General features: G+C 38.4%; 1 long non-coding RNA gene across 1 annotated transcript; it reads left to right on the top strand.

The window, feature by feature from the left end:
• The first annotated feature begins 1,240 nt into the window (after positions 1–1,240).
• On the top strand, positions 1,241–15,559 carry LOC308222108. The gene is made up of 3 exons (XR_013957063.1): positions 1,241–3,980; positions 5,551–5,687; positions 15,478–15,559. It is a non-coding gene; the product is annotated as an uncharacterized lncRNA (long non-coding RNA).

Genomic DNA, 15,559 nt, shown 5'->3' with positions numbered 1-15,559 from the left:
AAGTGCTCTGATTTCTGCCTTCCATCACTCCTCTTTAATGAGAAGTAGAAAATCCTATGTGGTCTGATTCCAAAAGGCTGAAAGCATGCACAGACAGATCAGGTTTGTTTTTGTTATGCTCTTATTAATCCACACTCTATGAAATGTTTGTGTTGGCACTGAAGTTAGGGTAGCTTGGGATAAATATGGAAGCACATCAGTTTAAGGTAGGATATTGTTATGCCTGTGTACACCTGATACACCTTTGTGTAACTACATGATGAACACCAGAAATGGTGCGTTAGCCCACTGAAAATGTCCACACTCTGTTGGGTCTGTGAACATAGTTGACGATTTCCCAATAGGGATGGACTAGAATACCAGCGAAATGGAGTCTGTGGCAACCATAACCATTGTCAATGACCCTGAGAAGTCTTGGTAATGTACAAGTCATAAGAGAAAACAAGTCAAAATAGAAAAAAAAATAATACTTGGGATAGTTTCTTTTTTTTTAAATACCTTTTTTTTTTTTTTTTTTTTTTTTTAAGATTATGCTGCTCCTGCCATCAACTGGGTCAAGGCAATTTCCCTGTTACTCATGGAGTCACATTGCTAATTGCTGTTAGTCCATTTTCATACTGTCACTTATACTGCATTTGTTTACTGACTCTTCCGGTCCATAAGTCACACCTATTAGAGCGTTTTAATAGTGTTCAACAGCTGTTTAGTGCAACTTCCAGCTGAACAGTATCCCATCCAGCATACCATTGGATATGACAATGAAAACAGTATCCACAGGAGCAATGTGAATGTTCTTCAGGAGACCAACTGATGCAATGTCTTAGTGCACTTGGTGTTGGATTAGTGCAGTTGATACGTTTTTCACTGAAGGAAGGAAAGTAATCTTAAAACCAATGAAAAATCAAGTGAGACTGACATGTTCAGACTATACCTGCCTCTAACAGAAAGTAGGCAAAGATGTGAAAGTGACAGAATCTACATGAAGTAAGAAATGCAAGTCAGGAGTTCTGCTTACTACAAGTTGTAGTAAGAGTTCAAAGGAGAACATCTAGTGAAATCGGGATGGGAGGGGGAGAAATCTGATAGAAGGAAATACTTCTATTGAGGGGGATTTAGGTTGTCCAGTTAAGTGCCATGGCATATGGCTAAGAACATATACTAGTCACAGACTGGAAGTTGATAAGGATTACAATGATAATGATTTATTTTTTAAAAGAGATATTCAATTCCCTTAAAATTTACAAATAAATCTTATGTGGCAGTGCAGACCTGTTGTATTTGCTTCTTGTAGTGTTCCTTTTCATTTATCTGAAGCATTTGGTGACTGGTGTAAGTAATTTATGACAAACTGCATTTTCCTTCTCACTGACGAATTCTTTTTGGCAACTGGAGCTGTGCATAAGTGAGGAGAAGCATTTGCTTTTCAAATATACTTTCTCAAACAAGGTTGCATGTGCTCAATGGTTGCTTTAATTAAGTTGGTTTTAAATCTGAAGAATAGTTTAATATAATTGAGACACGCAGCTGTATTGAGGAACATTCTCACAGCATAACAATATTATGGGCAAAATTGTTAAGTCAGTTGTAAAAGCCTCATTTCTCAGTGTCCATGATCCTGTATATGCAGGAAGATGACAGAGTACATTAATCCAAAATGTTAAAATGTTGATGGAAAGTGCTAGAATAGTCTAAAGTGCGGTTAATGTAAGTCAAGTTACCCACTTTCCTGTGAGCAGGTGAAATTAGTGATTTTGAGAACAATGTAATAATATATTTACTACTGACTAAACAGCTGCAAATCTGTATTTTTGTAGTAACAGAAGAAGTCAGTTCCATTAACACTTTCTGCTTAGTAAGAGCAGTTACTTTTACAGAGAAATGAGAAAGCATTTACCATCTACCTGGTGAAATTTATACATACTCTGCATTTAGCTGTTAGGAAAATTAGTAGTAATGATGATGAGTATAGAAGTAATAGGGTCTCTTGTTATCTAAGCAAAGTCCTACAAAATTAGGATCCTGCTGCATTAAGCTTGTGACAATTAAGCTATATGATATATTTACTGCCCCACTGAATGAATGAACTAATAAAGAATGGTGAAAATTATTTTCCCATTGTTAGAGATGGCAGGGTGATCTGTTCAGAGTGTTATATGATGGCTATAGCAGAGCTGAGGAGCTGCACCTTGGTGTTCTGCAACCCAGCACAAGTCCCAGATTGAGTTCTTCTCCAGCACTGACTCCTGGAGGAAAATAAGGAAAGAAAACACGTACCTGATACACTGTGAAGGTATCAGAATAACCAGAACTGAAGAGCTACTTCCCAGCAGTAAGCCAGCTGCCTGAATTTACTTGATTGCTGTATTTGGCAAATGTTGGACAGAGCCTTGGGCGGCATGGTCTAGGTTGAGGTGTCCCTGCCCATGGCAGGGGGCTTGGAACTATATGATCTCAAGGTCCTTTCCAACCCAAACCACTCTTATGATTCTATGTCCCGAAGTTACACCACATTTTCTTAAACATTGGACTGGGACACAGGGTTGGCCTGGAATACATCACTTACAAGTTTTAAGTTCCTTCAGGTACTGGATGTCCAAGTAGTACACAATCAACTTCTTTTATCATCATTGTCTTCGTAGAAGAAACAAAATAGCCTTACTTACTGAAGTATTTGTTTGGAAACATGCAGTGCCTTTGTTCCCATTTTTAGAAGCTTGGCTGACTTTCTTCTCTTTCATGTCCCTCCATCTTCTCTTAGTTCCTTTTCACAACCAATGCTTCCTGTTTACCAATGTAGTCTTCAGCTCGTGTTGTTGGGAATGTTGTTCCAAAAACTATGACAGTTAAAAAACATAGTCTGGAGAGACAAGCTCCATGTGGAAGATCAGAAAACATTCTGATGAGCTGTTCTATAGTATTTCCAATGTACTTGGTATTATCTCAAATCTATTTTTAGCATACAGAACAAAATCCCAACTTCAATTTAGGACCATACCAGCCTATAGTATAACTTATCATGTCTTTGGTAATAGTAAGCCTATGAGTAGCATGATATGTTCTGAGAGAATTTTGGGGAGCATGTTTGTAGCATTGTCCTTTATATGCCCTTTGACAGTGATGTTATTCTGTCCTTTCTGCAAAAAAACTGTGCTAGTGCGTAGCTGCCCATAACAGACAGTTGTGTGCTGGAAAGGCTGTCATTACATAAATGTTCTTGAAACTGGTTTATAGTTATAATGTATACAGAGGAGCTAAATTACTCCTACAGGTTTCTTCTTCAATCTCTCTTTTTCTGGTTTCGTTCTCTTGCAGATTCTTCCCTCTGCTCCTTAAGAATAACAGCTACAAGCACAAAGTCCATCCTGTGCATACAACCACCCAGGCAAACAAGAAGATTGCAAGTATGTTCCCGGAGTACCACATAGACTGATGCAACTCTGGTCATTTTATGATACAGAAATATATCATCTGTCTTTGAGCAAAGCCACAGACAGGAAGATTCTGGGGAAGGATCCTGTAAATAATTTCTGGCTTGCTTAGCTCTTTATTCTCAACAAGCATCTCTGCCTTCCAGAAGATTTCTTACACACAGTAAATCAAGTTCTACATTTCAGTATTTGCATCCAAAAAAAGACCAAGGCCTGCTTCTTCTGGAACCTAGGGCTACTTTTTATATCTAAAGGAAAAGAGACTCAGCAATGTAACTCCTGCATTTCTGTAAAACAAAATTGGAAATCTCTAGCATATCTCTGGAAGGATTTTTGACTTGCTTGCTTTTACATAGGTTACACCAACTTGGATTCTTGAAATGGTTGATGTAATGACCAGCATGATGAGATAGAGTGACCTCTCAGCAAATTTGTGGGTGATACCAAATTGGGGGGAGTGGTTGATACACTGGAGGGCAGGGCTGCTACTCTGATGGACCCAGTCAGACTGGAAAAAGATGCTGCTGGGGAACCTCGTGAAGTTCAGCAAAGGTAAATGTGAAGCCCTGCATCTGGGTTGGCATAACCCCATGTGTTGGAACAGGTTGGGAACTGACTGCATAGAGACCACCTTTATAAAAAAGAAGCTGGGGGTCATGGTGCACAAGGTGAATGTGAGTCAACAGTGTGCTCTTGAAGCAAACATGTTCAGCTGCCTATTGGGCTGAGCACAACTGATAGGTTTGGAGGGAAGAGATTCTTCCCTTCCACTTGACACTTGTGAGACAACATTTGGAGTTCTGAGTCTCGTTTTAAGAAAGGCATTCACATGCTAAGCAAGACTTGGAAAGGCCACCAAACTGTTCAGGGGGCTGCAGTTGATGACATACAAAAACCTGAGAGCACTGGATTTGCTCAGGTTTAAAGATGGTGAGGGGAGGTGATACTGCTGACTACCACTTCCTCACTGAACAGTGTAGAAAATATGGAGTCAGATTCTTCCCAGAGGTGCACAAGAGGCGTTTGCTTTAATGGAACTTGCCTTGAGCAGAAAGTTGGACTGCAGACTTGCAGGGAAAGAGACTCCAACACTGCTGCTTGTTTTGCCTAAAGGTGTTCATGAAACTCTGCCCTGCAGGCAGGGAAGGCAGTAGCCTGTTCTACTGCAATAACAAATTAATTGATTAATTATTTTTCCCATGTATCACCAACTAAGCTATGTAAATGCATTGGGGAAATCATCTGTACTGAATTCAAAGAGAGTTGAGGCTTTGCCTACTTTATTAAATAGACAGCTTTGTCATAAACAGCACCAGTGCCCTTTTCATAAAGAAATACTTTACTGTCAATCTGACTCACTGTTCTGAAATCCCTTTCTGTGCCTCTGTCCGTGTTGACCATTTCTGAATCTTCTTCCACTTCCATTTTTACTGAGATGAGGGAAACTGCAGAATTGTATGCAGTATTCAAGGTGGAGATAGACGATGGATTTATAGAGACTGTGCAGACCACATTCTGCTAAGAGGGAAGGGACAGAAATGCATGTTATGATTTTGTGTAACTTTCCCTTTTAGTATGTCTACTGGCTCTTTGTTGTCTCTAAGTGTTTTAAATTGCTTAAAAACAGAATGCATATTTTTCTTCCTTGTTTATTTGTTCACCTCTTATTGTCTTGTTCTATAACACCCCATTTGTCTGGTCTACTTTTCACAACCTTTCTGTTCATGATGTCTGCTTCCTCAGCTGTGAAGAGTTTAATGGCAAGTGGACGCTTGCCAGAAGATAAAACCCCTAAGTTATGTGTCCATCAAAGTAAAAGTGACTAGAATGTAGCTCTTGCCTGTTCTGGCCTAATCAGCACAAGAGCTACCTATCTTCAAACAGCTTAAATGCCATCAAGACTGCTTTGGGAACTAGGAAGTTCAATGTATTGTTGAGAGACAAAAGAACCCTGTAAATACTGAGGGATGGGGAACGTCTGGATTAGCTAGAGAATTTATCAGTAGGAAACAAGTGAATACCAGAAATCTGGTGGCAGTTTAAGACATGTCAGATTAAAAAGTATCAACAGTATCTTTCTGTTGCTGTTGGACTGTCTCCCATCTTTACTTTTGCTTTGCAGTGTGGTTGGGATGAGGAGTGACTGAACCAGAGAACTGTCAGCACTAGCATCATGATTTGCCACACCTGAAATAAACAAGGTACTTCCAAATCAGCCAAAAGATGTAAGAGTCATTTGCCAAGGAGTACGCATGGAGTGTAAGTGCACAACATGCAGGGCAATGTTCAGTAAAATATTTGCTTAGCTGCTATTGTTCAGCCACTAGCTGCTGTTTTGATTTCCAGTGAGAAGCAAGGACTCTGATCTCAATACAAGGCAAGAGTTTAAATGCATTCTCTAATCTGGGCCGTCATGACAAACATATTACTAAGTTTTCTATGTAGGCCTATTTTCCACCATATTTAGAAAACACAAATGCCATGGGTATTATGTTATATAAACAATATAGAGCAATTTAGAACAATGTATATATCCTGTAATTATAAAGACTTAAGCTTATGCTTTTTTGCAGTATCAATTACTGGCTTAAGAATACTTTTTCCTAAAACTAAGAAGGTGTTTATGATTCTATAGGTTTTATATTTCCTTAAAAGTGATCAGTTACAGAAAATAAAGGACATGGTAAGGACATTTACAACAGAAGACTTGCAGAAAAAGCTAAGAAAACAGTTGAGTCTGAAGGTAGCTGCTGTAGTGAAGTCCCAGTACCTTGTAAATATGCAGTGCTCAGGCAAAATACTGATGCTTAACTTGCAGAGTTCACTGAATCTTCAAACACATATAGAAATGCTGCAAAATTTCCATTGTACATATTGAAAATTAGGACACCAGTCGGTTTGGCAGTTTTAAGCCTTGGTTGGTCTTCTTGGTTTCATTTTTTCTCATGAGACCTCACTTGGAGTATTGTGTGCAGTTCTGGTGTCCTCAACATAAAAAGGACATGGAACTGTTGGAACAAGTCCAGAGGAGGGCCATGAGGATGATCAGGGGAGTGGAGCACCTCCCGTATGAAGACAGGCTGAGAAGGTTGGGGCTGTTGAGCCTGGAGAAGAGAAGGCTGCATGGAGACCTCATAGCAGCCTTCCAGTATCTGAAGGGGGCCTACAAGGATGCTGGGGATGGACTATTCATCAGGGACTGTAGTGATAGGACAAGGGGTAATGGGTTAAAACTTAAACAGGGGAAGTTTAGATTGGATATAAGGAAGAAATTTTTTACTGAGAGGGTGGTGAGGCACTGGAATGGGTTGCCCAGGGAGGTTGTGAATGCTCCATCCCTGGCGGTGTTCAAGGCCAGGTTGGACAGAGCCCTGGGTAACATGGTTTAGTGTGAGGTGTCCCTGCCCATGGCAGGGGGGTTGGAACTAGATGATCTTAAGGTCCTTTCCAACCTAACTATTCTATGATTCTATGATTCTATTTTAATACAAGGAAGATGTCCTGATCCAAATACATAAATTGCTTCCTTGGTTTAAAAAAAACCCAAATTCCTAATGATGATGCTTTATTTACTGAATTGCAGAGAGTCGAAAAATTCTTGTCTACAGGTCCTGTAACTAATAAAGTTCATACCATCCTTAACACATAGAGGGGCTCTATGCTTTAAAATAACATATATGAAGAAAATTGTTCCTACGTATAAAGGAGAGCAAGTTCTAACTGGATATGAGATGCCACCACAAAATTAATACATGATATGCCACAAGCTGCCCCATTTGTACAACAGTGATGGAACTGTCATTCTCTTTGCATTTACTATATAGAATTGGGAAGTTTGCTATGCTGCGTGGAACAGGCCTTGCTAACTGGCATCAGGATGTGCAAGATAGCAAGAAAAAGCAGGAGCAAGGAATCAGTCATAGTAAAGTTTAAAAAATAATAGTTTTCTCTTCAACTGTTAGGATTGTGAATCTTGCTAAATGCATTTAAATTCTTTAAAGCACTAAAGCACTTACCTAAAATATATATAGCATCAAATCACAGGTGATCTCAAGAACCAGCAGCTGAAAGGTGACTAGGAACAAAGCACTCCATTCCTCCGAGGCCTTCTTTGTTAAGCTCCTAGTTTCAAATTTACATTATAGCTTTCACTGACTTTTCACATTTTGCAGAAATCAACAGTCATGTTCCCAAACAGCCATGTTTCTGTGCTCATGAAACTCTTTCAGATGGCAAGTACTAAATATATTTTCCCCTTTTATGGTGTAAAGCTTAGCACATTTTAATTGTGTCTCAGTTACTTCACCAGAGGCATTTTCTTTTAAATGATGTAGAATGGTAAAAATTTTGTCTAGCTTTGTTTTGTGACAATGGCACCTCAAAAACCAGGAATAATATGGGGCTGCATATAAAATTTAATGCTGATATTAATAATTTAATTATATTATCTTTTAAAATAAACAGCTTGTGCATACTTGACATTTTTGCTTCACAGAGCAAAACAGTACTGCATACACAGAGTATTGTGAACTTTACATGTGGTCTGCAAGTAAGACATGCATACTTAATGGTGACTTGATATTGCTCTAAGAATCCCAGCCTTTTCATTTCCTAATTCTGTTTGGAATTCTTCAATGCCATGTTAATGTTTTAATGTTGCTCTAGTTATTTCCTCTGCCAGAAAGAAGAAAAGATAAATCCTTATTAGTTTACACACAATGTAATCTCTAGGAAGGATTTGCCAGGAACAGATAATGTTTGCTTGTGTGCAGGTCTTATTTAGAATGGAGCGTCAAGAGGAGGCATACCCAAACTTAATTACATAAGCAATTCTAATTAATTCTGTAAAATACTATACTGAATTTTGCTTTAGATTGTTGTGTTCTGAGAGCCACCAAACAAAATACCTTTATAATATTTATTTTAAAAACGAAAAGTCATGACTGTATGTCACTGTCAAACCCATGGATGCTCAAGGATAACTGTACGTTGAGATGCTGCTAGAGGTTCATTTTTTTCACCTCCAGCCAAGTGGTATTTTTCATGTGCTACTTTTTGTTTAAGCAACAGTTTGCCTACGGATGTGTGCAAATGTGTTTTGCATATGCATATAATGAAGTAGAATCAAAATGTAAAGCAAAGCAGTTAATTCTCTGCAGCGATTTCATCCTGATCCTAGGGAAGGGAATGCATCTTCCTCCAGACAGAAAGCAAGCACTAAATAATATAAGCACTAAACAAACACCTTTTTTTTTCATATAAAAAAAGAAGCATTTTGTGCTATTTCACATATATTGCATCCCCCTTCAGTTTTCTGTAATCTGCATATTGAGGTGATTACCCCACAACTGGAAGGACTGGAATTAGGTGGGTCCTTTTATGATCATTAAGACTGCAAGTTGAAGGAAGAGGAGGAGCTGCAGCAGTTCTCATTTTACTTGAAATACTGGGCTTAGGAACCTGTGTGAGAACCTTGAGCAGCACAATCCCTTAGAGAAGGTTTTTGGTCTTTGAATTTTGCTTTTCATCACTTTGGCTTGGCCTCTGCCCATCATCTTTTCTTCTTCAGCTTCTTAAGTCACTTGTCATTTTTTCAGAGTGGAAGGGCAGATCATTCCATCTGACTTGTAAGCCACAGGCCCTGAAATTTCTTGTATCAGCCCAAGTAATTTCTCTTTGAGCAGGCATATTTTCTATCTACTTATAGCATGTAATTAAATGTGGAGTCACACAATTTTAGAAGATAAGGAACTTCCTGTTAACAGAAGAACATCTTGTAAGGGGCTGTGGCTGGAAAAGAGTTGAATCAAGAGTAGGCACCAGCAGTAGAGATGGGACAGCCTCGTTAGGGGGGAGTTTATTTAAAACCAATTGACTTACAGTAAGATGGGCCTATGCACATTTGAAGTGGGTCATTTTTATAGTAAAAATGAAATTTAATAAAGAAAGACTTTCTTTTCTGAGCAAGAAAAAGGTGGTTTAGTCATTCAAATATTCATAGGGGTAATCACTTGGGAGAGCTTTCAGTAAAGGGAGGAATAGCAATAGCTCAATTCTAAAATGTTTCAATTGACAGCTAAAGAAACTTTAGCCTTGAGAAAACATAAACTGTAAACAATATTTAGTAAGGGTTAGGTTCAGCTAAACCAGTATGTTCCTACTATCTCTAAAAGGTAACAAAGAAAAAGGTATAAAACTATTTAATACCTGAGATTCAGTGGTTTGCAGAAGAAAGGCCATTTCTATGTAAACAAATAATCACTGTGACAGCTGCTTAAGTTTAAAACCCGAAAGCTGTGTTTCGCAAATTTAAATAATGAGACCCAGGATCACCAAAGCTCTATAAAAAGTCAGTGGCAAGGTGGACATACAGACTTGGAAAAGCCCAGCTGCTTGTCTTATTTTCTGTGCTTTTAAGTGTGCTAGTTGCTGCATATTCTATCAAGAACAATGCTGCTGTAGTTTTAAAGAAAGGCTGACATGCCCAAACTATACAGATACAGAAAAACCTCAGAAGGCAGGCAATGTTTCCTTTTAAAATAGCTTCTGACAATGACTTAGTATAATTATACATTCTCCAGACTGAGGTTTGGAAGACTGTTAACTCCCCTGTCAATTTAAAACCTCCTTTTGTATACAGCCAGTGGGTGGGGTGCCACATTTGAGTACAGCATCCAAGTTAAAAACTCAGCCATCTAAGGTTGCTTTTGAGTCTTACAGCATACCAACTCAAAACTCAAATTTTGTGGAAGCACAAGTGATTAGAAACACAAAAACTGATTTATAAAGCATATTAAAAGAGCATGAAATTAATGAAAAGTTGATTAGTGCACAGGTATGAGAAACAGTGGAACTCTGCATGTTGCAGCATCTTCTATGTTAATGGCAGTGTAATCCTGCAGCAATTGCAGTTGTTTCCTAAAAACATTCCTCCATTACTTCCTGTATCCTATATCCTGCCTTGTAATACCCATGTGGACAAAAATTGTTGTGAAACTTCTTACTGCTCTATCATTGCCTTTATTTGTAATGGCCACTGTAAACTGGATTCATCTGGATTCTCTTTCATACTTCAGAATCAGAACTTTGTGAAACTAAGTGTGTTAGTCCACTCTCATGGAACTCTGAAAATCACTTCTGAAATTGTGTGTATTTAAAGAAATAATTTGTACATACCTAGATGCTGACAATACAGCTCACGCTGCAGTTATGCCGGTGCCACTACATAATGCAGTGGTAGCTCAGTAGCTCACATTTGTTTCCCACAGTTCTTGAGCAGTGTGCATACTGGCTCTTTCAGATAAGATGTGCTAACCTTATTTTTCCAGATACTAATTAATTTCTTCAGAATAATTCCCTGTGGAATCGCTAATTTCTGATTGTGTTGTTTACATATCAACTTCAGTGGTAAATCAATTAAATCCCTGAGATTTTATAGTTTTAGAGTCATACCAGCTTGAATACCAAGATGCTGAACAGAGGGATGCAATGTATGATCCCCAGAAAGAAAATACTTTCTTAGGGTGTCTACAGCAGCATTCATAGAATGGTTTGGGTTGGAAGGGACCTTAAAGCTCATCTAGTTTCAACTCCCTGCCACAGGCAGGGACATGTTCCACTAGATCAAGTTGTTCCAATCCCCATACAAAGCATTCTCATGCTTTTCTGCTCTACTTCTATGATTTCCTGAAAATGTGCTGGTTTAGAATATTTCTCTTTTGACAGAATCTCAGTTATGAAGCGTTCTGTTTGAGGTTTTTTTCTATTTTGAAACAAAGATTCTGCTTCTCCATAAAAAAGAGGAGTGAAAGAACAACATACAATTTTCTAATATCGAAGTTTGACACATTTTTGAAGTTTCAGTTGCTGGCTAGGCTAGATAAATCACTTGGTGACATGACTGTTGACGGCAACTGATGTACCCATTGCCAAAACACTCCTGTACCTATTTATACTATTTATAATTCTTAATACACAGCAGCATTACTGATCAGTAATTTCTGCAGTTTAGAAAGAAATGCTGTCTTTCTTTATCCTTTTTCTATTTTAAAGCAGTTTGTTGTTCAAGGAAAGTCAAGAATTGAAGACTGCCAGGAAGGAATAAAAGGTGAATTCTACAAGCAAATTTAGTGGAAAAGCATGTGTGTGTTGAGAGGGTGGGAAGACTCTTGTCTCTCCTGCCCTCACAGAGTTGTATTTTAAATCCTGTATTTCAGTAACGATTGTAAAGAAAACAGAAAAACCTGTCATCAGCTGGATACTCAGCAGTATAAAATCAGAAATAAGCTAGGTTGGGCACACCAGCTAGCTTCAGCCTCCTTTGGTTTTCTGTCAAAAGCACCCAAACAAGTCTGGACACCCTTATTTAAGGTTTTACTTAAATTCAGCCACAGTTTTTCAGTGTATACATAAAATTGTTAGTTTTGTAATGTGGCTTTTGTTCCACTGCATTTTAGGAGACAGATTATTAAAATGGTTTTGGTGTTCATGTTCTCTAACATGAAGTAGGATGATATAAAACAAAAAGTAAACACTACTATTAAAGCTTGAAACTCCAATTCCTTGAAATGTGTCAGAGGTGAGCCTGAAGAATTCCTTAAGTGTGTTTTTATACTCACTCAGCTTGAAAATGCTTTGCTATTTTTATTAGTGCTTATAAACCTGAGCTTTGGATGACTGCTTGACCGTTTGGAATAAGGATGACAGTTAAGATCAGCTGATGAATAACTGCTTATACTGTTTGCAGGAATTAAGGTATTGGTCTATAACTGAGCATTGTGGTGGCTGATTCTCTGTGTGGCCTGAACTTCCTCCATAGTATATGGAATTAAGAATTCTTAAGAGCCAACATGATGATTGGGGACTTTCTATTTTAGCCACACAGATATGATTAAGCACAGCAGAGAGGTGTAACATTTAGCCATTTTGACCTAAAACTGCAGGGAATCAGACATAGTGTCAATGTGTTAATAGCTTTCAGGATAGAAGAGCTGCAGTTTAGAGGTTTTGAAGATATTTAACCTACTTGGCATTCCTACAAAAAGCATAATCTAATTGTCAGCTTAAAGAGGTTTGTAAGCAACTACTGCTTCTACGCCTTTTGCTGAAATTGTGAAAAGAATTAGTGTCTCTTACTCAAGTGAGAGAGAAAGAACCATGCACCAGTGATACTCTATCTTGTGATTAGGATACCTGACTGCAAAAAGAGAAATATGGCTTGATCCCTGCTTGTTTATGCAAAGGTCTCTTGCAAAACTTTCTTCAAAGAATTGACTTCTGCTACGAGCAATCTAACTGGCAAAGTGTTAGCATTTTAGTCTGGCTCAGAAGTAAGCTATGTACTGTGCTTTTTATAGAGTTGTCTCAGAGCATGTGACCTGGATTCCTTTGGGGTAAAATGAGACAGGAGAGGTATTCCTCACATCTGCCCATGTTATTTGCTAAAGCACCATTTTTTAAATGAATCGGATTATAAACCACTGTTTTCCCCTCTCCATCTTCTTTATGGACAGATTTAAACCTCATATATAACCTGTGATGAAAAAGAGATCAATTAACTTTACCCATATTCCATCTTTTCAGTTACACTAGAATTCTTCAGCATTAAATGTCTGTTCTAGTTAACCTCTGAACACAAAGGCAAGCAAATAAAGACAGGACTACTGAGTTGAAAAATCAAGATATTGTATCTAACAAAAACATACTGCTGTAAAGTACAGCTACAACAAACATTGTATGTCGAGTAAAACACTTCCTGAGATTCATACTAACAGTGGATGCAGTGACATTCTCTGTCTTCCAAGGCAGTATCAGACACACCTTATATGGTTCAATTCATCAGTGCAGCCATAGTTACAGAAAAGAAAATTACAAAATTAAGACCTGATGTAAACAGCTGAAGCTCATGATAAGGGGTTAGCTAGTTCCAACAGTGATGTAAAGATTATATTAGCAAATAGGTCAGATAATAGGTGTAATTTTATTCATCTTAATCTCCAATGTGTTTATAATGTACAAATAAGACAACAGATAAAGAAAATCAAATAGAATAAAATAATCCAAAAAATTAAATGGGCATAGATAAAGAGCATTTCTAAAGGGTAGGAAAAAATCCGATACTCTTTTCTTTAGGGAAACTGTAAAGACTAACAGTGTTAAGAATTAAAAGCTTCTCTCAAAGAAGAGAGTTGACAAATGAGTATCTTCATGATGTGCTTTCTTTGAAGCCCTGAAGCATCTTGATATGTATAAATCAATATCTCATTTTTCAGGATATGTTCTGCACTCTCAGGAAGTGTCCTTGCTTAGCTCATTGGATATGAAGTGAGGTGCTGTGAGAACTGCCCACAGAACTTCTGACTGCTCATTACCCTGGCCAAAATTACCTACCATCACCTGGAATAGATCGGATACCATTAAATTAAGAATTGAAGCAATGTATGTTATGGTTCATAATGAAATAACAGCCTTTATGTCCAGACAGATACATTTGTCTGATCGTAAGAAATTTTGCAAATGTGACTCCCTTAAGAAAACGGTAAAACACCTTAAAAGATTTATAGATCTTAGGGGTATGCAGTGTCAAAGCTCAGTAAGCTCAAAAATGGAAGTTAAGCTTACAGAGCAGAACTTTTATTTGTATCAGTCATTCAAATTTATTTACTCTTTAGTGTTTCTCATCTGAATTAATAAAAAATGCCCTACATCTTCTATTTATTTTTTAAATCACATTTTCAAAGCTTTCTGCATGGCTCTGCAAATGAATCTTGAATTTTCTAGCCCAGCAACAATTTTTATTTGCATATTTTTACATAATTTGGACAGCTAACACTTCAGAAGGGTATCTTAGCTAAGTACCTTGATTGTAATGATTAAAAATTTAACTGCTGCATTTTTGGGACAGTGTGTTTGAAAAGTGGGTTTGAGTAGTCACTCTAGAGGCACTTGTAGGTATGGCTCCACGTGGTTCCAGTTTTGCCACTCCTCCTATTGAAATGTGACAGTATCAGGAGACAGACTAAACCACTGACAGCCTGACAACCACGTCTTTTTTCTTTCCACTGCCAAAGCAAGGTGATGCATTTTGATTTGTTTCCAAGCACACTGGGAGGTAACTTAGATACCTTAGGAAAAAGCTAGCTAGGGAAAAAAAGCCCAAACCCTAGATCTATCTCCCAACTGCCCATTCTAACCCTTACTGCTCTTAAGAGAATGTTGAAAGCAGAGAGTGGCACTTTATTTTTGGCTAACAGATCTCTAACAGATTACCCATTTTAAAAAATGGTTATCTTTTCTGTTCACATCCTCATTACATCCATAACTTTGGCACACTGCCATATATTTTACTCATGATTATCCTTTGAGGCTATTCAGAGGCTTGAAGCTGATGCTCATGATGGTGACTGGTAGTAACAAATTTCAACTAGCCACATGTAATCATAGAATCATAATCATAGAATCCCAGACTGGTTCGGGTTGGAAGGGACCTTAAAGTTCAGACAGTTCGACCTCCCTGCCACAGGCAGGGACACCTTCCACTAGACCAGGTTGCTCCAAGCCCCATCCAACCTGGCCTTGAACACTGCCAGGAATGGGGCAGCCACAGGTTCTCTGGGCAACCTGTGCCAGCGCCTCAGCACCCTCACAGGGAAGAACTTCTGCCTAAGAGCTCATCTCAGTCTCCACCCTGTCAGTCTAAAACCATTACCCCCTGTGCTATCCCTATATGCCCTTGTAAAAAGTCCCTCTCCAGATTTCTTGTAGCCCCTTTAGGCACTGGAAGCTGCTCTAAGGTCTCCCCGGAGCCTTCTCTTCTCCAGGCTGAACAAGCCCAGCTCTCTAAGTTTGTTTCCAGAGCAGAGGTGCTCTAGCCTTTGGAGTATCTTTGTGGCCTCTGGACTCTCTCCAACAGTACTACATTTGTTTCCTTTGTGCTAAAATATTGAAACAGCTTAACATTAAAAAAGAAAAAAAAATAATTCAGGAAGTCCTTTCTGATGTTGAACCTTTCAACCTAAAAGAATTAACTTCCTACTTTTTGTGGATTCAGGTCACACATAAGTTTGTAGCTACGCGCCAGGATTCAGCTTCAACAAACCCGCCAGCACCCCTAGGACGCACCAGAATGGGGC

The sequence above is a fragment of the Psittacula echo genome, assembly GCF_963264785.1.
Source record: "Psittacula echo genome assembly, chromosome: 5".
Taxonomy (NCBI): Eukaryota; Metazoa; Chordata; class Aves; order Psittaciformes; family Psittacidae; genus Psittacula; species Psittacula echo.
The sequence above is the reverse complement of the archived record's forward strand: the minus strand, read 5'-3'. Positions and strand labels throughout refer to the sequence as shown.